This window comes from Ambystoma mexicanum, chromosome 2p, assembly GCF_040938575.1.
Source record: "Ambystoma mexicanum isolate Mex_15411 chromosome 2p, UKY_AmexF1_1, whole genome shotgun sequence".
In the NCBI taxonomy this organism is placed as follows: Eukaryota; Metazoa; Chordata; class Amphibia; order Caudata; family Ambystomatidae; genus Ambystoma; species Ambystoma mexicanum.
This window is the reverse complement of record NC_090923.1, coordinates 1,340,707,478-1,340,730,427: the sequence shown is the minus strand read 5'-3', so window position 1 is coordinate 1,340,730,427 and position 22,950 is coordinate 1,340,707,478. Positions and strand designations below refer to the sequence as shown.

At 47.1% G+C, this 22,950-nt stretch overlaps 1 protein-coding gene across 3 annotated transcripts in view; it reads right to left on the bottom strand.

Annotated features, from left to right (window-relative positions):
* The window catches only part of TOP3A (DNA topoisomerase III alpha), a 1,279,921-nt gene that overhangs the window by 610,485 nt on the left and 646,486 nt on the right, over nt 1–22,950 (bottom strand). The window lies entirely within an intron of this gene.

The following is a 22,950-nucleotide window of genomic DNA, read 5'->3' as shown; positions in this document are numbered from 1 at the left end:
ACTTTCTGGACCAGAATGCTACAGGATGTAGTTGGTTGGTTTCAGGGTCTCTCTGAGACAGTACAGCTCCCATGGCTAAACTGGATGCATCAGTTTCCACTATGTATGGGAGATCGGGACGCGGGTGCTTCAAAATAGGTGCAGAGGTGAATTTTGCTTTTAATTCCTGGAAGGCCTGTTCCGCTTCCTTGGTCCATTCGAAACGTTTATTTTTCCGTAAGAGTGTTGTGATGGGTTGTACCACACGCGAAAATTCCGGGATAAATCTGCGATAAAAATTGGCAAAACCAAGCATGCTTTGGACCCCTTTCACCGAACTAGGAGATGGCCATTTAAGGATGGCCTCCACCTTTCTTGAGTCCATTTGGACCCCTTTTGGCGTCAGGATGAATCTGAGAAACTCAACCTCGGTGGTATGGAAAACACACTTTTCCAGCTTAGCAAACAGTTTATGCTGGCGTAATTTCTCAAGGACGGCCCGGACATGCTTTTTGTGATCAGATTCCGAAGAGGAGTACACCAGAATGTCATCGATATATACGACAACACAAACATCGATGAGTTCCCGGAGGACATCGTTCATGAAGAACTGGAAAGCTGCAGGCGTGTTGCACAACCCGAAAGGCATCACCTGGTATTCGAATAGTCCGTATTTTGTGCGGAAGGCGGTTTTCCATTCGTCGCCTTCCTTTACTCGTACCAGATGGTAAGCCCCCCGGAGATCTAACTTGGAGTATATGCAGGCGTCCTTCACTTGGTCAAGGAGTTCAGGGATCAGAGGCAAAGGGTAACGGTTTTTGACCGTTATCTGGTTTAATGCGCGGTAGTCGATGCAAGTTCTAAGGTCGCCTTCTTTTTTCGGCACGAAGAACAAAGACGAGGATGCCGGGGACTTTGACGGGCGAATAAAACCATTGGCTAGGTATTGATCCAAATATTGTCTCAAATGCAGGTTCTCAGGTTCGGTAAGGGCATAAATCCTGCTACAAGGGGGCTGTGCACCTGGCACCAGATCGATTTGGCAATCGTACGATCGGTGAGGAGGTAAAGTATTTGCCTGTTCCTTTTGGAAGACGTCCTGAAAGTCCTGGTATTCCGGAGGTAATTGCATGGAGGCAGAGGTTATAGATGCTAAATGAATCTTCGGGTTTTCTGGGTAACAGGTTTGTGCACACTCCGGGAAAGTTATTCTCTTAGCTCGCCAATCAATTCGAGGATTATGTGTCTCTAACCAAGGGATTCCAAGAATAACCTGAAACTGTGGAGCCTTGATTACATCAAACACAACTGCCTCCCGATGGCTGTCAGGACCAATAAGAGTCACCTCAGTAGTGGAGTGAGTTACCGGTCCAGAGGCAATTTCAGTTCCATCGACTGTGTGGATGACATCTTTGCTGGTTTTAGGACGGAGTGGGAGGTTTATCCTAGAGACCAATTCTCGATCCACATAGTTTCCAATAGCCCCACTATCGATGTATGCCTTAATTGCATGCATGCGCTTAGGCTGTTCCGGATCTACGAGGACCATTGGCACGATGAAATGCGAGGTCTGAGAGTTAGTTTTCAAGCTCGGCAAGCGGACCCCTACGCTTGTCGGGCAGAGGCGTTTCCCGAAACAGAGTCTTCGAGGTTTTTATCAGCGGCTCCCACCGCCTTTCTGGGCGGTTTTGCCGGGCAGTCTCGTAGGAAGTGTTCTGAGTTCCCACAATAAAGACATAATTTTAACTGTCGCCTCCTTTCACGTTCCTTTTGAGTTAAAGGTCCTTTAACCCCTCCAATTTGCATAGGCTCAGAGACATCAACACCCTTGGGGTTAGCGTGGGTCTTGACCAACACCCGGTTTTCTAACCTGGACCGATCTGCTTTCCTGTTTTGAAGTCTGTGATCCAATTGGACCACTAAGTCTATATACTCTGTGCACTCTTGAGGCGGATTTACAACTTGGGCCAAGACATCTTTAAGTTCTCCACGTAGACCTCGATAAAATAACGTGACCCTTTTATCCTCAGGCCATCCCGATTCCACAATCAGTCTATTAAAGGTTGCAATATAGGATAGGAGGTCCTGATTGCCCTGTCGCAGGGAGAGAAGTTCGTCATCCAGGGCCTGCCCCTGTAAGTGTCGAGCAAATAACCTTTCCATGCTTGCTTGAAATCCCTGAAAATCACGGAGAATTGGGTCATCTCGAGTAACCAGTGGAACTGACCAGTCGGCAGCGCAGCCGCTGAGATATGACAAAACAAAGGCTACCTTGGTCTGATCATTAGGGAAGGCCCCAGGTTTGCACAGGAAGTGCAAACGACACTGATTCATGAATACGGCCAATCGTTTAGGGTCCCCAGCAAAGCGTTCGGGTGGGGCCAGCGGCATGTTTCCAGGTAGATTTATCTGCACAGGATTACTGGAAACCACAGGAGCGGGGTTCCCTCCGGAACCGGGTAGAGGAGTCTGTCCAGGTTGACTCAGCAAAAGCTGTCTGGCCAGGTCATCAGTTCTTTCTTTTGATACTATTAGTTCCCTTCTGAGGGCATTAGTCTCCTGCCGAGAGGCATGTACTTCGGCCCGTAATTCCCCCAGTAATTGGGCCAACTGATCAGTCTCAGACATGTCCATAGCGCCTGGGTGGGATTTTGTAGGAAGGCTTCGCGTTCTGTAACGCTCACCTGACTCCCACGGAGGCGCCGGCCTGGTTTGCGCTGCGGTGGCCTCTTCCAGGGTGGTGCGCAGGACTCGGAAGATGGACTGGACCAGGCCCCCCAACTCTTGCTTGCCTGGCTCGCTGAAGTACCCTTCTGTAGGCGAAAATAGGGGATTAAGGGTGTGCAGGGTAAGTAATCGGTCTCCCTCTTTCCCCTCTCACTCTCCTTGACACCCCTCTGTGATTCAGCGCAACAGCTCACCTTAGGGTCTGGAAGGGCGAGCTCTCCATCCTGCCTCTGATGCAGGGGCGCGTAGATATCCAGTTGCTTCACTGGATTTTCGGATTGGTGAGAAGCAAACTTGCTTGGCTTCCAGGTAAGTTTTTTGATTAATGGTTCCCCTTGTGTCCATGCGTTAATGTTCTAAGGCTAATGTCTTTTTCCCCATAGGGGCCGGGGTACGGAATGCCGGGGAGCAGGCACCGACCCGAGATGAAAGGTGAAATCCTTGTGGAAATCAGGTAAGTCTTTAATGAGCGTTTTGATAATGTCTTTTCATTTGCCCATTAACGCTGATGTCTTTTTCCCCTTAGGGGCCGGGGTCTGGAACTGCCTGGATGCGGCGCGGACCCGAAATTAAAAGGGAATGACCCAACAGGTAAGTCTTAACATGGAGTCTTAGCTTCCCTTCTCCCTTCTTTCTCTCACCTTTGTTCTTGTCTTTTTCTCCCTAGGTGCTGGGGAGCGACTGTGGATCCGGATGGTCGCTGCTGGTGGAGGCGCCCTGTAAAGGTGAGTAAATGCAGCGCTGCAGCAGTCAATGCGATGAGTTTTTAAAATAAATGTCTTCCTTTTCAGGATCGTTGGCGAAATGTCTCCAGGTTGCAGATTTAACAGGTAAGGTCTTTTCCTTCTTCTGTTCTCTTGTTCTATTCCTCTGCAGGTGATCAGGATGCTGGCAGGCGTGGAAGAAGTCAAGATGCAGGAGCAGACACAGTGAGCGTCCAGCTGCTAGATGCAGAACAACGCGAAGCACGTGTGGCTGATCGGGTGTGGTTTAAATAGCCTTGGAAGAAGTTCCTGGAATGTGTCCTTCCTCCAATCAGGTATGTATCCTTCCCCGACCACACCCGGTGGTAAAAGAGTCCCACAGGAAAAGTAGTTCTGGCCTCAAGATGGCCCGGCTGTTGCAGCATGGTCTGGATCAGGTAAGTTTACACCAAGCACCTTTAAACACAAAGTCATCTTTTATGAGCCTGGCGCCTTCGGCGCCAGGACTGTTGTCCAATATGAGCCTGGCGCCAAAGGCGCCAGGACTGAGTCCACAGGGCCCCTACTTGGGGCTGCTGAGACTCCTCCCGAGGGCATGATGCCTGCTTCCGGGGGTGCTGGGCCGGTCCTGGTGCTCCAGGGGCAGGTATCATGACAGCAACCTTAGAGCTCATCGGAAGGAGCTTATGATGGCCCTCTATGTGTAAAGACATCAAGGAATAGGTTGGATGATGCCCTGTGTGTGCCCAGTGTAAATATGTGACAAGCAAACCTATAGGATACTTAGAGCAACGATCCACCCCAACCAGGCCCTGGAGTCATGTCTCCACTGACTTTGTTGTTGATCTTCCCATGTCCCAAGGAAAGACGGCCATCATGGTCAATAGTGACTCTTTTACCAGGATGGCTCATTTTGTTCCTCTCTGAGGGCTTCCCACTGCTCCCGATATGGGAAGAGTCTTCTTTCAAGAGATCTTTAAATTACATGGGACTTCCAGAATGCATCCTCTCAGATAGAGGACCATAGTACATGTCACTTTTCTGGAGCACTTTGTGCCGACTGTTTGGTATTGAGAGAGCCCTCTCCTCAGTATACCATCCCCAGACCAATGGGCAAATAGAGACTGAATGCCACCATGGAGCAATACCTTGGATGTTTTTCCAACCTCCAGCAAGACAACTGGGTAGAGCTCCTGCCGACAGACAAGTTTGCCTATAACAACGCTATCCACTTGGTCATTGGTATGAGTCATTTCTACTGTAACTACAGTATATATCCACACTCCCTACCTATTTCTACTTATCCTCCATCCTCGATACCATCTATTGACACCCTGTTGGAGAACATTCTCAAGCTCATAAGAAGGCCTATGGTGACCTATAAGACAGCAAAACAAGAAATAAACAACAAGCTGATAAACCTTGCAGAACTGTTCCTGACTGGGAGGTGGCAACCAAGGTCTGGCTTTCAACTAAATTTCTACCAAGATGGGTTCGGCCGTCCAAGTTATCGCTGAGATACTTCGGCCCATACGACATACTAGCCAAGATAAACCTTGAACCCTTCTGTGTGAGACTACCCAAGTCTCTGCAACAACTACACCCGGCTTTCCACTCCTCTTTTCTGCGCATGTATGTTCCTGATATCCACTCTCGCTCTAAGTGCTCCTACCAGACACTGATTCCACCTCAGACAGACGAATAAGAGGTCTCTCATATCTGTGATTCTAGGTACCACAAGGGTACACTTCAGTACCTCAATTGTTGTACAAATTCCATCGTCTTCACCCTGGCAAACCCGGCGGAGTCTGGTATTGTAGGGGGCGTACCGTCACAGAGCGCCCAACGTGGCGACTCTGGAAGTGGAGACTGCGCCGCCATTGATGCGCCATCACGTTTCTCATGGAACGTGGATTAGCGGTCTATGCTTTTCCAAGATGGCCACCGCCATTGGATTCTTATTCACTTCTCCGGCAATCGCAGCGTTGCAACCCTTCCCCTTTGGGCCACACGCTGCATGTTTTCCTTCCTCCTGAGCGCAAGCTCTGCCTTCTTCCCTTGTCATCCCTCCCTGCCTTCCCCTTTGACCTCATTTGCCGGCTGCCTTCTGCCATCCTCTGCTTTGGTGCTTGTTGCTTTTGCCATTCCTTGCTTACTATTCCTCTTACTGCCTTGCTGCCTTATTCTCCTTCTGCAACGCCAACAGGCTTCCTCCCGCTGGCTATTGGTCTTGGAATATCACTCTCTAACTGGACATCGTATTTACATACCTGCTTACATCTGCTGGGTTATCTCCAACTTCTAGTTTTTTTTTTTTTAGCCTTGTGGCTTTTTCCCGTTTCTGGCTTCATCGGACTGGAGTCCTCAGACCTTTGCTTGGCAATTGCTCACCTGCTGATCTGGAATAGTGGCTTCCCTCCATGGCAGACCCTATCTCCACAAGGAGAGAAGAACATCGAATAAGAAAAATAACTTAAGGACACCCCAGCAGGAACCCTCGTCTTCTTCATCATTCAACGACTGTGGTCCGAGGTGGAAGGGGGTTTTGACACCAGTGCACTTGAGGAGGAGTACAGTGTTTTTTGCCGTTCCAATTTACGTTCTTGCAGGCGATACTCCATCTGCAATACAAACTTGATCAGGTCATCAAATTTAGGAGGCTGCGAGGCTCTGGCTAATTCGCCCTTCAGTTTGTCTAACAGACCGCTGCGGAATAGGGTAAAGCAGGCTTCTTCCAGCCATGCTATTTATTGAGCCAACTGCTTACATTTTGTGATGCAGGTGAGAACATCCAGGTTTCCTTGAGCAAAGTCCAACAAGGTATTTTGCTTGCTGTATGATAGTTTGGGTCTATCAAAGATGCAGGAAAAGGCTGTGAGAAACCCTCTATAATCGTCCAGAAGAGGATTATTGGCTACTACAAATGAAGTGGCCCACAATAAAGCACTTCCAACCAAGTGGAATATCATAAACCCCACCTTGGCTCTTTCGGTGGGAAAGGAAGCTGGTCTGAATGCACGATACAGGCATCCACAAATTCTTTGTCTTTTTTTTAATCCCTGTGGTATTTTTCGATTGTGGAACCTCTATATTGGGAAGTCTTCAGAGTTACTTCTCGTTTAGTCATTGCTTGCCAGAGCACAGCATTCTCAGCCATTAGATTCTGATCTCCAAATAATTGTCCTTGGACAGCCGCCACCAACTCTTGCATCTACTCTACTTCTTTTTGTTGTTTGGGGCATCGCAATCTGTCAGCCACAGGTGTTGCCTTAGGAGCTTGTGAGGTTTTGGGTCGAAGAGGTAAGGCCTGTCTCCCCAAGTAGCCACCCAGCCACCTGTATGTGCCACAGGAAGGCCAGGGAGCCACCAAGAGCAAGTCTCCAAAACAAAAGAAAAAACCCAAAACTGGGAAAATAAACTCTAGATGCAGTATAGTGTAATAATAGAGTAAACTCAAGGAGTAATCAAGCAGGAGACCACCAGAGGAAAACAGAGAAGAGAGCCACAGACAAGTGCATGAGCCAGGGAATGAAAGGGGCACTGAGAATAACAGAGAAAGTGGGCAAGGCAAGGAAATAGCAGGAACTAGCCTTGTAGACATAGGGAGGAAGGCAAGATTGTGACGCATCGCTTACCGTTTTCTGTCGTCTCTTGTAGCCATTCCGGATATCAAATGCTCAGTGCCATCTTGACGTTCTGACGGCATGGCATAGTTGCGCGACACACTCCCAACACCATCTTAAAATGGGCAAAGGTCCTTTCCACCATCTCCAGAGTGAAGGTGAGGTGTGTAATTGCCATGCCCGGGTGCAGCAGTGAAAACTCCTAACATCATGCCCCTTCCAGATCCTGGTTCACCTAGTTTCCAAGGGTAACGATGATGGAATATCTGTAAAAGCAAATGGGCGTGTACGTTACAGTGAGAAACCAGACGGTGTCTCACTTACCAGTCCTCAGGGATCTGTCATCCAGGTGGCCGGGGCTATTGGATCCAGACCCCAGGGGTGGACCAGTGCGGGAGGATCACCTGGATGGGGGATCCTTGTGGAGTGGGTGTGGGACACCTAATGGCGAGAACTCCCCCCTCTTCCCTGCACGAACGCATATACATTCCCTTTACACACTAGGGAAAGACTCGAACATGTCCCGGTGCCGTGGTCAGGCAGAATCAGGCAACTGAAGTCTGTTCCAAGCCCAAGTGTGCTGCCTTGTCCCGTGATGAAAGCGTGGGGAAGGGGATCCAACTATCCAGTCATCCTGATATACTTTGTTATCTACATCATTTCCTCCACTGTTTATTGTTTAGAAGTAGGGATTGGCAATAGGTTTTTTAGTAAAGGCCCTTTTATTTTGACAAAGACAGTACTAGTACTGTGTTATCTTTATTTTTGATGGTTGTAGCTTGCTCCCATCCTTAGATTTAGGTTCAGACAGGTGTTTTTCCAACCCCCTGAAGTTCAATAAACACCTTTGAACTGTGATCACTTGTGTCTGTCTTACTGATTGATACCATGCCTACCTTAGAGTTAGAATAAGGTTCCCAAGACCGTTCAGCCTAAGAATACCCCCTTCCAATCCATAAGGTACTGAAGAACACCACAATGAAAACAAGAGTAACATATCCGAGCAACTTCGTATTCTGAGGTCCTGTTTGCCCTTTGGTGGCGTGGATCTGCCGCTTGCTTCTCAATCTGGATTGTGGTCACACGCCGGCTTCCCTTCAGGACCCAATATGGAGAACGCTGCCTCTTCGAACTGCTCAGCGCCCAGGAACTCTCTTGCAGCTCCTTGTCTCTCTACGGCACGTCTTGCTCGTGTACTGAATTTCTCCTTTTGTCTCGGCGGTCTCCTCTGCTCCACCACACCGGTACGCGTCTCCCGCGCTCGTAACCTTTGCATAGGAACCAACATCTTCTCCTGTACTGCCACACTCAGTAGTGCGCCTGCCATCTTTAAATGTCCTGCGCAGAGGTGATTCTGTAAAACAACTAATCTGCACAATGAGCATCGGGCTCCTGTTACCTTGTATCAACTCCTTCATCCTACTCATCTCAGTACTTGGGTGATTATGGGAGTTGGAGTCTATGGCTGTCATTGAACATATAGCGTTTAGATAGTTTTTCCTCAGTGGTTTTACATGAGAGAACAGTTTCACATAAAGATATATCAGAAGCAAAAAGGGTTTTGTTGGAGCTTTGTAAGTTTAGGTCATAGATGGGGGTTTGACCTAAACAATATTGGGAAGAGGCTCCGTTACTAACATTTCCATAGATCATGGATGCTTGTGGAGTTGGGTATTGGTTATTAACCAGGGATTGGTAAGGGGAATACCAAGTTCTATCTGGCAGATCACCCTTACCTCCATTAGGGTTCTCCCCCTTGATCCTCCCTCAGATAGGCCCCCCAGGATTTCGATCAGTAGCGTCTGCCTCACCCTGGCCATGTAAAGGGAGGCTTTCCCTCATGGAAGCAGTGATGATAGTGCCAAATTCATCACACCTGGCTATAGGGAATCTGTACTCATTGTCGGTACTGACCTTAGTAGCCCATATGTCTACTGTCTCGAAGTACAGTGGGATTGAACATAGGCCAGACAGAAAATGTGATTCCAATAGCTATTGTTTGTGGTTTTTTGAAGGACAAACCAAATAAAATCCCTTAGGTTATGAATGTGCCATAAATGTTGGTCAGGATGGTCATTCACCATGATGTTTCTGAGTTCTAGGATTAACTCAAAGATCAGTGACTCCTGTAAAAGTTCAAAGGAGTCCAAAGCAAAAGCTCTATCAGTTCTCGTTAAGCCCGGGTTCTGGTCCCTTCCAGCGGCTTAATACAACAAAGCTGTAGCTTGTATGTGCCGGTTGGTTGAAGCAAAACAATGAATTATGTGTAAAATGTCTCATGATTCTTTTTGTCAGTACTCTGGGTTCCTCACAGTCTTAAAATGCAATCTCTGTATGTTCCTTGGCAGTGTTCCTGTGTAACTAGAGTACAGTAGAGAGACCTTCAGCAAGGTCTCAAGTATGCACCATATTCTGTTGCCTGGCTCACCAGTTCGTGCTACCCTCCAAACAAGGTCCAGAGCCACAGGAAGACAGACGGCCCCCTAAATTATCTGTGAGGTTCTTAATAGGCATCTCGCTACCTCTTTTTCTCAAGGTCCTATGCCTGCAGCTGCCAAACCCAAGCTGCATTTCTTTCTTACCTTCATGATATAAGCTCATTCCCAGTATTCCTTTACCTAGAATTCTGCTCTGGCTCTTAGCATACCTGCTCTTCCAAATGCCCATTCCTCCAACCACTTTGCTCATACAACCTGTGAATACAGGAGTACACGGTTACCTTAATCTCCTTCTCCCAAATGCTTCCATGACCTTCTCTTCAACCTTTCTCTACCTTTCACTTACACCTCCTCAATTCTTCTCATCACTACCTCCTCCAAGCCCCTCTTTCTTAGACACCTCCAGGGCATTTTTCTTTGCCATCTCATTCTTGGATCTGCCCAGCACCTCCTCCTTAGTGTCACGTACAAACTCTTCCATCTTTTTTTCTTTTATTGTATCTAGTTTATTACAAACTTTTCACAATTATCACAGTACATTCATCCAATCCCTCTGAAGTAAAAGGAATAAAATAAAGAAAAAGAAAAGTAGTGCTTTCCACATATGGCTTCTTTTTCCCTCGAGTATATCCATTTAATTACATTTGAGGTGTTTTTAGTTTTTCAAACATTGCTTCCAGGAATTTTACCCATGCAAAAGTAATATTTGCATTTTAACCCCCATACACGAGTTCCCACCACTTTTCTGCGTTTAGCTCCACTTTTTCAAACACTCTCTGCTTGTTATTAGGACATTTCTTCAGGTATGCAGAGAGTGTTAAATTGGCCACAGTTATTTTTGGAGAGAGTGTGGGGGGCAGAAGTTGCTCTTTTTTCTTCGGTCAACCTCCAATCGTCCGCCCACAAAATCCCTTTTGCACAAGTCAAGTTTTTGCATAGGATTTCCTATGAAATCCCCAAGTCCTGTAAAATGGTTACACGACGATTCGGCGACTGGTTTGAAGCCCAGTCGTTCCGCTCAGGATTTTTAGTCTTGATTATGTCAAATTGGGAAGGGCTGTTTATCATGATGTTTTTTTAAAGAGCTGCAATGCCTTCCATGTTACTCTCACGTATAATGATGGAAGGCCTAACTCTTTGCGGATGACTGCCACAATAATGGCCTTTGGTGGGTGCAATATTATTTTCCAAAAGAAGCCTTCCAGATAATCCCATATTTCCCAGTGTAGTCTGAGACATGTCTCGGCCCCTATACGCGAGAACTGTTAGGGAGAATTCTCTGTAAGGCTCATTTCCCAAACCTAGCGAGTCCCCCAGCAGCTTTGCTGGATTTTTGGGGTTTATTTTTTTCTCTCCTGCTAAGAGTGAGATTCTGTTGTTCCCACTCTTAGACATGATTTGAGGTGTTCCTTTTAACTTTCCATGTGTTTTATGGGCTATGGGGTCTTTTACTCCATAGGGTCTCATGTGTTTTTTTGATGTGGGTTACACAGCACCCTCCGTGACGTAACCCAGGGGTGTCGTAGCGACCCCCCAACATAGACTCCATACCCTGGGACTGACTACTGTCTCCCAGGGCATGTAAAGTCACCATTGGCTTTGCTAGTCCCAAATTTTGAACAGAAACCAGTACAAACCATCATATTGACGACGTACTGGTCGGGGCAATTCGATTGCCCCGGGGTCTGTTGTTCGAGGGGGCACGTCTCCGTCCCCCCAGATCGAGTTTTGGCTGGTGGCAGTGGATACTACATTTTATATTGGACCGCGAATATATCTCTATCGGATTTTCCCATTGTTCGAGGCTACCAACTTTAATTATTAATTCTTATAGCCTCGAACATACCGCCGGTTTATTTAATTAATATTAATTCACCGGTTGGTATTTTTTGCCAGAACTCGATTCTAAAATGGCATTTGTGTTCTCTTCTGTGACTCCAACCCAAGTCGAGCCCTTTGTTCCACTTTTTGGCGGGATTCTCCACAGAAGCCTCCAAAAGTGGTGCCACTCTGTCTGGGTACCACAGGGGGTGCGGGACGGGGTTTAGGCACCCTGGACTGAGTTACCTTGGTAACTCAAGTCGCACTCTTGTGTGATTGGCCCAATTGGTGAGCCAGTCGGCTCACCACTTAGCATATTTGATTGACAGCTAGGCTGAGAGAATGGGGGTGTGCTGCATAAAAGCAGGGCTTTGGGGACTGGAACTTCAGAAGTCGCCACAGGACCTAAGAATCCGAGGAGGGAGAAGCTGAGCCGACCTGCAACGACCTGCAACAACGACGACAGAGGAGATCTCCAGTCCGGAGAGTCTTCTTCCTTTGACTGGTGGGGATAACCAGTTTTGCCTTCTTTTCACCTTCCTGGAGCATCTCGTGGCCGCCTTGCCCGTGCCAAGCACCCCGGCAACCGGAATACCACGGTTTACCACTACCGCGAACAAAAGGGTAGTACCTTTTAACCGGAGGACTCCGCGGCTGGTTTCTTCCCTGGCAGTGCAACGACCTTCATCTTTCCTCCACGGCGAGACCTCTTCTTCCTCTGGACGAAACACCAACTTGCACCTGCTGCCAGGAACAACTGTCCCCGCTGGAGCTCCCTTCACACTTAAGGTACTGTGTGCCGCCTGGCTTCCCTTGCGACATATCGTTCGGGGTGACAGTAAAGCCTCGACTTTCTAACCTGGGCTAGCCTGGGACAACCTAGCTAACTTTTCCTGACTTGAATTTCATCCTTTTTGTGCGAACTATCTACAAGACTCTCTGGGCATAACCCCACTGTGTGAACTTGAACCCCTTCTGCTTGCTCTCTCCAAGAGTGGGCCTTGCAATTGACTTCCTTGCTCTCCAGTAGAACTCTGCCTATCCTGCCTTACTGTGGTTCCTGGTAAAAGTATTGAAACTTGTGTGCTTCCTTAACTCTGCCTTTTTCCCTCCCTTTCTTTACAACTTATTAGAGTGTCATCTTATGTTAAGCGCTCACCTCTGTCTGAAAATAAGGGGTGTTTCTAATAAGTGAATAGGGTTGTATATATATGATAGTGACTGTGTGTTGAATTTACTTACCTCGTTTTTGCTAGTGTAAACTACAAGTGTGTTTTTAAATAAATAATTATATACTTTTACACCAAAGCTCTGGTCAGTGTTTGTTTGTATTACTGTGTCCCTGCCCCTATTGTGTATACTCTGCATACTGCCTAACTCTTTTTGAGGGAAGTCTGACTGCTCAACCACAGCTACCAAGTGAATCTGTGTGGTACAGACTGCTACCAAGTGGGTTTACTGCCAAACACCTGTAGTTTTAAATCATTTGCAGTGGTCCCTAAGGGAACTGCACAGGTTTCTGCCTAACAAGAACTGGAGCAACCTTTTGGTTGCAGAAAATCACCACTGGTTGAAGAGAACATTTCCCAAATCTGTGGTTGATCGTCATTCCCTTAGAGGTTAGATATCCAACTTTCCTCGATTTGGCTGGATTTATCCTCAAACTGTTTTTATTTACATACTTTTGTAGGGTTTCCAATTTTCTTTGCAGACCGATTTCTGTCTAGTCCACTAGCACCAGATCGTCTGCATAGAGCAGCCAAACCAAGGCTGATCCATTTATCTTGGGTGGGAAAGTTGTAGCCGCCAAAGCGATCCACAAGTCTTCAACAAAAAGATTAAAAAGTATGGGCGCTAGAGGACATCCTTGCTTCAGGCCTTTTGTAATGTTAATTTTACTAGTCTGGTTTCCCTGATTATCTAGCTTGATCTGCATGCTAGTTTCTGTATATAAGTCTTTGATGGCAGTTAACAGATCCTTTGGGCAGCCTTTAGATTGTAGCTTTTACCAAAGCAGGTCTCGATCTATACTATGAAATGCCTGTTCTAAATCTATGCAGGCTAGATAGATGTTTCCTTTGAACTTTGTTACTTGGAGTTTCAATAGATTGATTAGCAGTAGATTTAAACTGCATCCTACCTCCTTGACAAAGCCTGCTTGTCTACTATCGTAACTCTTTGTTGCTAGTACCCACTCATTCAACCGTCTCTGGAGTATAGTTGGAAAGATCTTTCCCACAAGGTCTAGGAGAGCTACAAGTCTGTAGTTTGTTGGTAGTGTTCGATCTCCTGTTTTCAATATAGGGACTACTATTGCCTGTTTCCAGGATTTTTTAGTCTTTCCTTTTTCAATGATTCTGCAAAATAGGATTTGGCAAAAATCGGCCCATGATTCTGGAGCAGCTTTCAGTAGGGCATTTGAGAGACCATCCGGTACTGGGGCTCGGGACTGGCTTGCTTTTTTTTTTATTAGCGGTAGGATTTCTTCCCTGTCAATTTCAATGTTCTACCTGGCTCCTCATATTTTGTTTTTTTTAGATTCTTCTCTTCAAACAGCTTCCCATAATGTTTTAGCCATAGATCTTCTGATATGGGGTTTAGCTGGGAGGGGCACATTTATTTTCCCTTTCCCTTTTCATTTAAAAGCTGTCATAAGGTCTTACTGTTATTGTTGTTAAGGGCCTTAGTCATCGCTTCTCCATCAGTTTTTAGTATCAATGCTTTGTGTTGGTTAATCCAATTTCCGTATTGTTGCCTCCTTTTTGGTAACTTATCTTTTATATTCGTAGCATTCAAGATCTGGATCTTCCGTGGTCCTTCATGAGAAGTTTTTTTTGAGCAACTATCTCCTTATCGTAGACATGTAACGTTTTATAGGTAGGCCTCACATCTCTAGGAATGTTTTCTTTAATGGCTATCAAAACCCTATTGTAGTCAACATTGTTTATGTCTTCTATTTGCCATGCTGCTAGGCCCGTTGTTAATACAGGAATATCTTTGGGTGACAAACCTAATCTATTTCTTCCTCCTTCTAGCTTGACCCGTACTTTCCAATTGGATGATGGTGCCTGTGCCATTCCTATACATGACATACTAATCAAATCATGGTCACTGTGCTGAACTGGATGTACAATTAAGAAGAACAAGCTACTTCTTACCTTGTAACGTTCTTTCGACGGGATGTTCCTCCGACGTATTCCTCATCTAAGATATCTCCTTCCAGCTCTGCTGGCCTCGGAAAATTTTTTTCTCTAGAGGGCGCTGCGCGTCGACGTCCTCCGAGTCGATGTCCTTCGACAGCCGCCGTATCGACGTCGACGTCATCATGCCTATAAAGGCCACGCGCAGCGTCCGTTGCTCAGTTCCGTTTTGTAGCCCACAATAATACTTTCTGGACTAACTAATCACCCTGAAGGAGCGTAAGCTGCAACAACAAGGGAAGTAGAACTGCGGGGATGGATGGGAGGGTCGATGAGGAATACGTCGGAGGAACATCCCGTCGAAAGAACGTTACAAGGTAAGAAGTAACTTGTTCTTCGAAGGGATTGTGTCCTCCGACGTATTCCTCATCTTAGATAGGCTCCCATAGCAGTATTCTATTATCGGAGGAGGGAGTACTGACTTCACGCTGTCCTCTATTGATGAATAGAATGCAGTACAGCCCTTCCAAACCTAGTCTCTTGACTGGAGGAGGAATCCAGATTGTAAAAACGTGTAAAGGTATGGACAGACGACCATGTAGCGGCCGCACATATGTCTTTAACCGGCACGCCTCTTTTGAGGGCCGATGAAGCTGCAATACCTCTGGTCGAGTGAACCCTAAGGTTTTGAGGGGGCTCCTTCCCTGCCAGTTTATAACATTCCAGAATGGCTAGAATGATCCATCTGGAAATGGTCTGCTTAGTTATTGGTAACCCCAGCTTGTGACCTGTGTAACCTACAAACAGCTGGTCTGCCTGTCTTATCCTGGCTAGTCTACTAATGTAAAAACTTAAAGCCCTCCTAGGGTCTAGCCTGTGTAACCTCTCTTCCTCTTTCCCCGGGTGAGGAGGAGGATAGAAAGATGGTAGGGTAATCTTCTGAGTGATATGGAATTCAGAAACCACCTTTGGGAGGAAATTAGGCTTCACTTGCAGGACAACTATATCTTTGTGAAATATAGCATGAGGGGGTTTACAAGAAAGAGCTTGTAATTCGCTCACCCTTCTAGCAAATGTAAGTGCTATTAATAAAACAGTTTTAAGGGTAAGGAATCTTAAGGAACAAGAATGGAGAGGTTCGAAAGGTGTACCCATCAGGAAAGTTAGTACTAAGTCTAAATCCCATAGGGAAACTTGGAATGGTCTTGGGGGATAAACATTGGTTAACCCCTTTAGAAACTGTATTACCAAGGGTAATTTGAAATAGGATGGTTCTTCCGCAGTACGCTTAAAGATGGATAGCGCTGCGAGATAGCCCTTAATGGTGCCAACTTGAAGGCCTGAATTTGCCAAATATAGTGGGAAGGACAAAACCATTGGTGTACCACACGAAAAAGGGTCGATATTCTGTTCTCTACACCAGCTGCAAAATCTGTTCCAACGGCAGCGGTATAAAGACTTTGTTGCTGGCCTCCTTGCCGAAAGCAACACCTCCATAACATCATCAGGGAGGTCCCAATCCTTGTACCTCAGCCTTTCAGAAGCCAAGCGTGAAGGTTGAGGGTTTTCATGTCTGGATGGAGAACCTGACCTCCCTTCTGTGAGAGTAGGTTCTCTCTGAGTGGATGTCGAATTGGAGGGCAGATGGACAAGTCTAGAAGGTCCGGGTACCACGTTCTCCTGGCCCAATCCGGGGCAATTAGGATCATGGTTCGCCGGAATCTTCTCAACCTCCTGATCATTTGAGGAATGACAGGGACCGGTGGGAACGCGTACAGAAGCGGAAACTCCCAGTCCACTATGAACGCGTCTCCCAGAGCTCCTCTCGGGGGAAATTCCCTTGAGCAGAACAGGTCGCATTTCCTGTTTAGGCTGGTGGCGAACAGATCTACCTGAGGGGTTCCCCAAAGGGCGAAGATCTCTTGAAGGACTTCCTGAGCTAGCTCCCACTCGTGGGAGACTGTGTTCTGTCTGCTCAGAGCGTCCGCTGTCAAGTTCTTCTCTCCGGCTAGGTGAACTGCCGATAGAGAGATTCCTTCTTGGATTGCCCAAAACCAGAGCTGCATCGCCTCCCTGCACAGGGGTAGTGATCCTACGCCTCCTCTTTTGTTGAGGTAATGCATGGCCACCGTGTTGTCCGTCATTATCAGGACGTTCTTCCCTTGTACAGCTGGCAGGAACGCCTTCAGCGAAAGTCTGATGGCTCTCAGCTCTAACAGGTTGATGTGTAGTCTGGACTCCGATGGAGACCAACGACCGCTGATGGTCAAGTCGTTGGCGTGGGCTCCCCACCCCGTGAGTGAGGCATCCGTGACCACTGTTATCTCCGGCCAGGGTTGCCAAAACTGTTCTCCTTTCAGAATGTTCTCCTGACAGGCCCACCACTGAAGGTCTCGAGCCACCCTGCCGGGAACCTGAAGAAGATCTGTCATTCTCCCTGAGAATTGTGACCACTGAGTCCTCAGTGCCCACTGGAGGGATCTCATTCTCAGGCGAGCCTCTGGCACTAGGAAAATGCAGGATGCCATGAGGCCTAGCAACCTCAAAAAGTCGAAAGCTGGAAGACGTTGGGCATGCTGGAACTTGGTAACCATCTGTAGAATATCTTGAGCCCTCACCTCCGGTGGCGAGGCTTTTCCCAGGGAAGTATCCAGGATCGCTCCTATGAACTGGAGTCTCTGTGATGGTATAATTTGTGACTTCTTTAAATTGAGGGAGAAGCCCAGTCTGTGAAGGAAGTGGCACACGTGATTTAGCTGGATCTGAGCTTGTTCCGGAGAAACAGCCCTGATCAACCAATCGTCCAGGTAGGGGTAGGCGTGAATCCCTTCCCTCCTTAGACTTGCAGCCACTACCGACATTAACTTGGTGAAAACCCTGGGGGCGGAGGTCAGCCCAAATGGCAGCACTCGAAATTGATAGTGAGAGTTGCCAATTGCGAACCTCAGGTATTTCCTGTGTTTGAGATGGATAGGCACATGGAAATAAGCGTCCTGAAGGTCCAGAGATACCAACCAGTCCTGGAACTGAAGGGCCTGGAGGATCTGAGAAAGAGTGACCATCTTGAATTTGTCTTTTCTGAGGAATTTGTTCAATTCTCGCAAGTCCAAGATGGGTCTCATTCCTCCGTCTTTCTTTGGAATGAGAAAGTAAGGGGAGTACCAGCCCTTGTTCCTCTCCGCTACAGGTACCGGTTCTATGGCACCTTTCTTTAGCAGGTCCCAAACTTCCTGCAAGAGGAGCGGATCTGGAGCTTTCTGAGAGCTGATCCCCGGTGGATGACTCTGAGGTATACGTAGGAAGGGCAGGCAGTAACCATGGGCAACTGTTTCCAATGCCCAAGCATCTGACGTGATAGCCTGCCATACCGTCAGATGTTGAGTCAACCTGCCTCCTACAGGTGTCCTGTGAGAGAAGTCCTCAGAGTGGTTTTGGGGCGGCTGATGCAGATGCCGATGGTAAAGAGGCACCTGCTGTTGCTGCGGCTTTTGAATATCTACCCCGTCCACCTCGGGTAGTTCTTCTTTGACCCCTTTGAGCCGGTCGTCCTCTACCTCTTCCGAATGCGGATTAGAAGCGAAAGGACTTGCCCCTCGCAGAGGTTCCTGTGGGACGAAAAGGAGTCTGACGGATTGCAGCTCCTAGGGATTTTGCTGCTGCTTTTGAAGTTTGCAGTTTCTCTAAACTGTCATCCGCCTTTTTCCCGAACAAAGAAGAGCCAACGAATGGCATGTTCAAGAGCCTGGCTTGCACATCTGGGACAAAACCCGACTTTCTCAACCAAGCGAATCTCCTGGTTGATGTACTTGCCGCCATTGCTCTGCTGATACTGTCAGCCGAATCAATGCCCGTATGGAGGGATTCGCACATAGCGTCTTTACCGTACTGTATAATATTCAGGAACGCATCCCTTTCTTCTCCCTCTGGGATGCAGTCAGCCGCTGTAGAAGCACACTCCCCAAGTGTATGGCTGAACCTAGCAAGGGTGCAAGTAGCATTAACAGATTTTAACGCCATGCTACATGCTGAAAAGACTTTCTTTGCCATTGCATCATATTTTTTATCGTCCCTGTCCTGTGGGACGGTAGGATAAGCCGTCTTGACATTGGTAGAGGATGCTGCCTGTACCACCAGACTTTCTGGGGATGGGTGTTTAGACAAAAACTCTGGGTCTGTAGAAGATACCCTGTACTTTGTAGACAGTTTTTTATTTACTGCTGGTACTACATCTGGGGTTTCCCAGTTTGTCATGATCTTTCTCTGAAGAGCTTTATGAAAAGGCACCACAGGATCCTCCTGTGGGCCTTTGTCAAGAATATCCGTGAGGTCATCTTGTTGGAAAGATTGTGAAGGTGCAGACCACCCCATGAACTCTGTAAACCTGGCCATTAAGGCTCTGTAGGGGGTTTCAGCATGCTCCCCCGGGTCTGGCTTAGCAAACTCCACCTCAGGGGAAGTGTCTAACCCACTTGCCTCATGTAAAGAATCATGAAGATCCTTTAATCTGCGCTCTTCAGAGGAAAATTCCTCTCTAACTGGGGTTTACAGGTCCCTGTAACTCAAATGTGTCTTCCTGTTCAGACAAATCACCCTCTTCTAAAATTGAGGATATAGTTCTCAATTGTTCTGAACTCATAAAGGGAGTAAATCCCATTTCCAAAGCAGAGGGTGCCGAATTTGTCGTTATTGGCCACGAAAACGTTGATGTCGTCGACGTCGAAGGCTTCGCGCGTGGCGTCGAAAACAGAGGCGGAGGCCTCGAAGACCTCTACAGAATTGTAATTCTACTCGACAATATCGAAGCCATCGACGTCGAGGGCCTGGGGATAGTCACTGGATGTGTGGTAACCGTGACTTTTCTTGGCGTCGACGCCGGTGTCGAAGCCGGCGTCGAGTCGACAGACCCGTGTGTCGAAGGTCCCCTCGACAACGGCGTCGAAGACATCGACCTCGACGGAACCTTCGTCGACGGCGTCGACGGAACCTTCGAGGAAGGTTTGGAGGTCATAGTCCTGCTCGAGGGTTCGAGACGCGCTCGAGAGGTTTCTTTCGCCGGGTACTGTGACTCGCGGCGTTTTTGACCTTCAGGTCTTTCGACCAGAGCATCGCTCTTGGCAGTCTTCGAGGGGGTCGAGGCCGCGTTCTCGAAGACGCTCATCATATTTTTTCGGAATTCCTCCAATTCAGCCCGGGAACTATGTTTCATGGGGCAAGGGATTCTTTTTGGCGAAACAGAGGAAGAGGAAGACGGAGAAGGGGATCTTCGACGTCTCCTCTTTGAGTGCTTCGATCTCGAGGAGTGATGAGACCCACTCCGAGACCTGGAGCGCGAATGGTGACGAGGAGACGAATGTCTCGACTTTGTCGACGAAGAAGAAGCTTTAAAAGTCTTACCTTTCTCCAGCTTCCCCCTACGCTCCTTCAGGGCCTTAGCTGTCATGGACATACAGTCCTCGCACTCCGAACAATGGTGTTCAGCTCCCAAACACCACAGACAAACTCTGTGAGGGTCAGTCAGTGACATCTTTTTCCCACAATCTCGACATTTCTTGAAGCCGGATCGAGGAGTTGTCGGTTCCGACGAGGAAGCCATCGAGTACGGATCGAATAACTCGAGGTAAATAGGATTAATCTGACTAAGAACTGAGCAACGGTATTCCGAGGCACTGAGTAAGCGCGGAAAAACAGAACTGAGCAACGGACGCTGCGCGCGGCCTTTATAGGCATGAAGACGTCGATACGGCGGCTGTCGAAGGACATCGACTCGGAGGACGTCGACGCGCAGCGCCCTCTAGAGAAAAACATTTTCCGAGGCCAGCAGAGCTGGAAGGAGATATCTAAGATGAGGAATACGTCGGAGGACACAATCCCTTCGAAACTTATTTCTTGGAGGAGGTTTTTTGAAACAAAGAAATTAGTCCAGGATTGCCTTTTTTGCTCCATTTGTCCAGGTAGCCACTGCCGGGACGTCCCCCTCTATATTTCCATTAAGCAGGTGTTTCCCTCTCATTTCCATTTCCTCCAGCCATTCTAATCCTCTGCGTCTCTTAGGGCCATCTTATCTATCGCTACCTTCCCCTCTTCCTGGAAGGTAATCCGAGTTAAGGTCTCCACATATTATTGTTCGGATGTTCTTATAAATTAAGTACATTTTGTCGATCCAATACGTCACTAGGTGCACAAATGTCTTCCCCTCCTTGACATCAGGGTTCCAGTACAGAATGAATAAAAGCAGCAAATCCTGATCTTTCTTCTCTCTATTAATCAGGCTAATAAGCAAAATCTGTATGTAGCGATTCAGGTTGATGGCCTGTAGAACTCTCATTTGGAGGCCGTTTTTTAATCACCACCAAGAGACCTGAAGATGGTCTAACCATCAAACACCTTTTGGACGGATTTAAGAACACTAGATAGCCATCAAAAATAGAAGCCTCCATCAGCCATGCTTCTTGAATACAAATGATATCTAATTTGGATAGTGCCAGGTCCATTTCGTTAAATAGGACCCAAATTCCAGTAATCTTGGCCCTTCTAGCTTTTGGCTCTAATCGTGATCTTTAGCTGCTAAAGCGCCTGCTAACCAACTCCATGAATGAAGGTCTTGTTTCAGAGGGGTAGTAATTTGTTCTTGAATCACTGTCCCTTTGTGTTTTTCAACTACCACCTTTCCCGGTATGGTGAGCTTTATTAGACACTGACCTTATTTTCCATTCCCTTGAGACATGAGAGGAAATATATCCATTCTATTTTCTAAGCCAAGTTTCTGCCGGCACCCTGATATTGGCCCATCAGTTTGTTTCTCCGATTTTGTTGGGGTATTTCTCTTCCGCTCTCGGGGACTCTACCTTCGAATTTCATCTCTTCTCAGATCAAAGTCCAGGATTTGCATTTGTCATTTGCATCAACGAGTAACTTAGTTTGGGAAACTGAGCCCATGAGTAACTTCACTCTGTTGTTTACTATTTCATCTGGGAAGTCAACTACTTTGATGTCATCTCTGGTGACCACTCTCAGCTTGGGCATATGATGAAAGAGTCATTATGTTAGACCTATTTAAAATTGAGCCATACAAAGCTCTTAGTATTCTTTCTAAAGTAATTGTGTATCTAGGGTCCCACTCAGGGTTAGAATTCCCCCCTCTGCTTGGGATGTTTCTTCTTTTGGGGTACAGGCAGGCGGTCTAAATTGGACTTTGAGTAATTTACTCATTAGTGTTTCCAGCTTCAAAGGACTACAATCTTTATCCTTTGCAGTCCTTAATTTCAATCTTCTTTCTTCCATAGTCAAGAACAGAGATATCAGACTTTTGTCCGATGGAAGGGGGGGGGGGGGGGCTTCTTCCCAATGTCCTTGGACCTACCAAGTCTAGAGGTGTCCCTGCAATATCCTCCCTTTCCATGGCTTCATCTTCTTCATAGACCGACAGGTCAATTAGATCCAGCTCATCATTGGCCTGCTCCTGTGGGTCTGGGCAAGACATAAGCTGTTCGCAGCTAATTTGACATTGCAGGATGATGTCTATTTTTTGCGAAGGGCCAGCTATAACTCTTCTTAGCTCCCTTTTGGGTGTAGTTTCGATTGTTGGATGTTTCAAGTTTCTCAGGAAGCTGTGCGAGCCGTTTGGCCTCGAGAAGCTGGATTTCTTCACATTTTTTGTTTTTTATATTTGCAAAACAAGTTTGCCTTTTGTTTAGTCAGCACCTTTAATTTTTGCTGGCTCGAAGCTGGAGAAAGGATTTTTATTAAGATGTTTTGGGTCGCATGCTTCTCTTAACTTTGTGGGATTTATTTCAGCAATCCGGACAGTAGTGCCTTGACAGTTTTATGGGGATCCTGATGTTCTTTTGGGCTCTGCAATCATTGAAATCTCAGGTTGTATGTTTTCCTGTTCACATGGGGCTTGTCCTAGTTCCTGTACTTTTCCATTCTAGACAGTTGTGGTATTCCCCCTTAAGAATTTTTCCAGTGAGACTTTAGCTCGTGGGGGAGATGGAACAAGTTACTTACCTGTAACTGTTGTTCTCCAGCATGGGTCTGGCATGGATTCACATGCTCATGAATATTCCCCGTCGTCAGGCTGGGAATCCTCGGTAAAGAAAAAATCAGTATCAGTTTCGTTTCTGATCTGTCTTTCTTAGTAGTAACCAATCACTGATCTCTGGGTCATACTGCCCCCAGCCAATGACTACCCTCTCCCTAAGCCCCGCCTCTGGTAGCCATCCTCAGATTTGGTAGCACGCAAAGTGGCAGTATGACCAAGTGAAGAGCCACAGAGGGGTAGGAGGGAGGGTTCGCATGTGAATCCATGCCAGACCCATGCTGGAGAACAACAGTTACAGGTAAGTAACTTGTTCCTTCTCCAGCATGGAGTCTGGTATGGATTCACATGCTCATGAATAAAAGAATACATAGCAGTATACAAATGCACAACCACGGGAGGTGGCAAAGGCTCAACATTAAGCATCACATCCAAAACTGAACATTAAGCAATACTTACCTCCTCACCAGGTTCACCTTA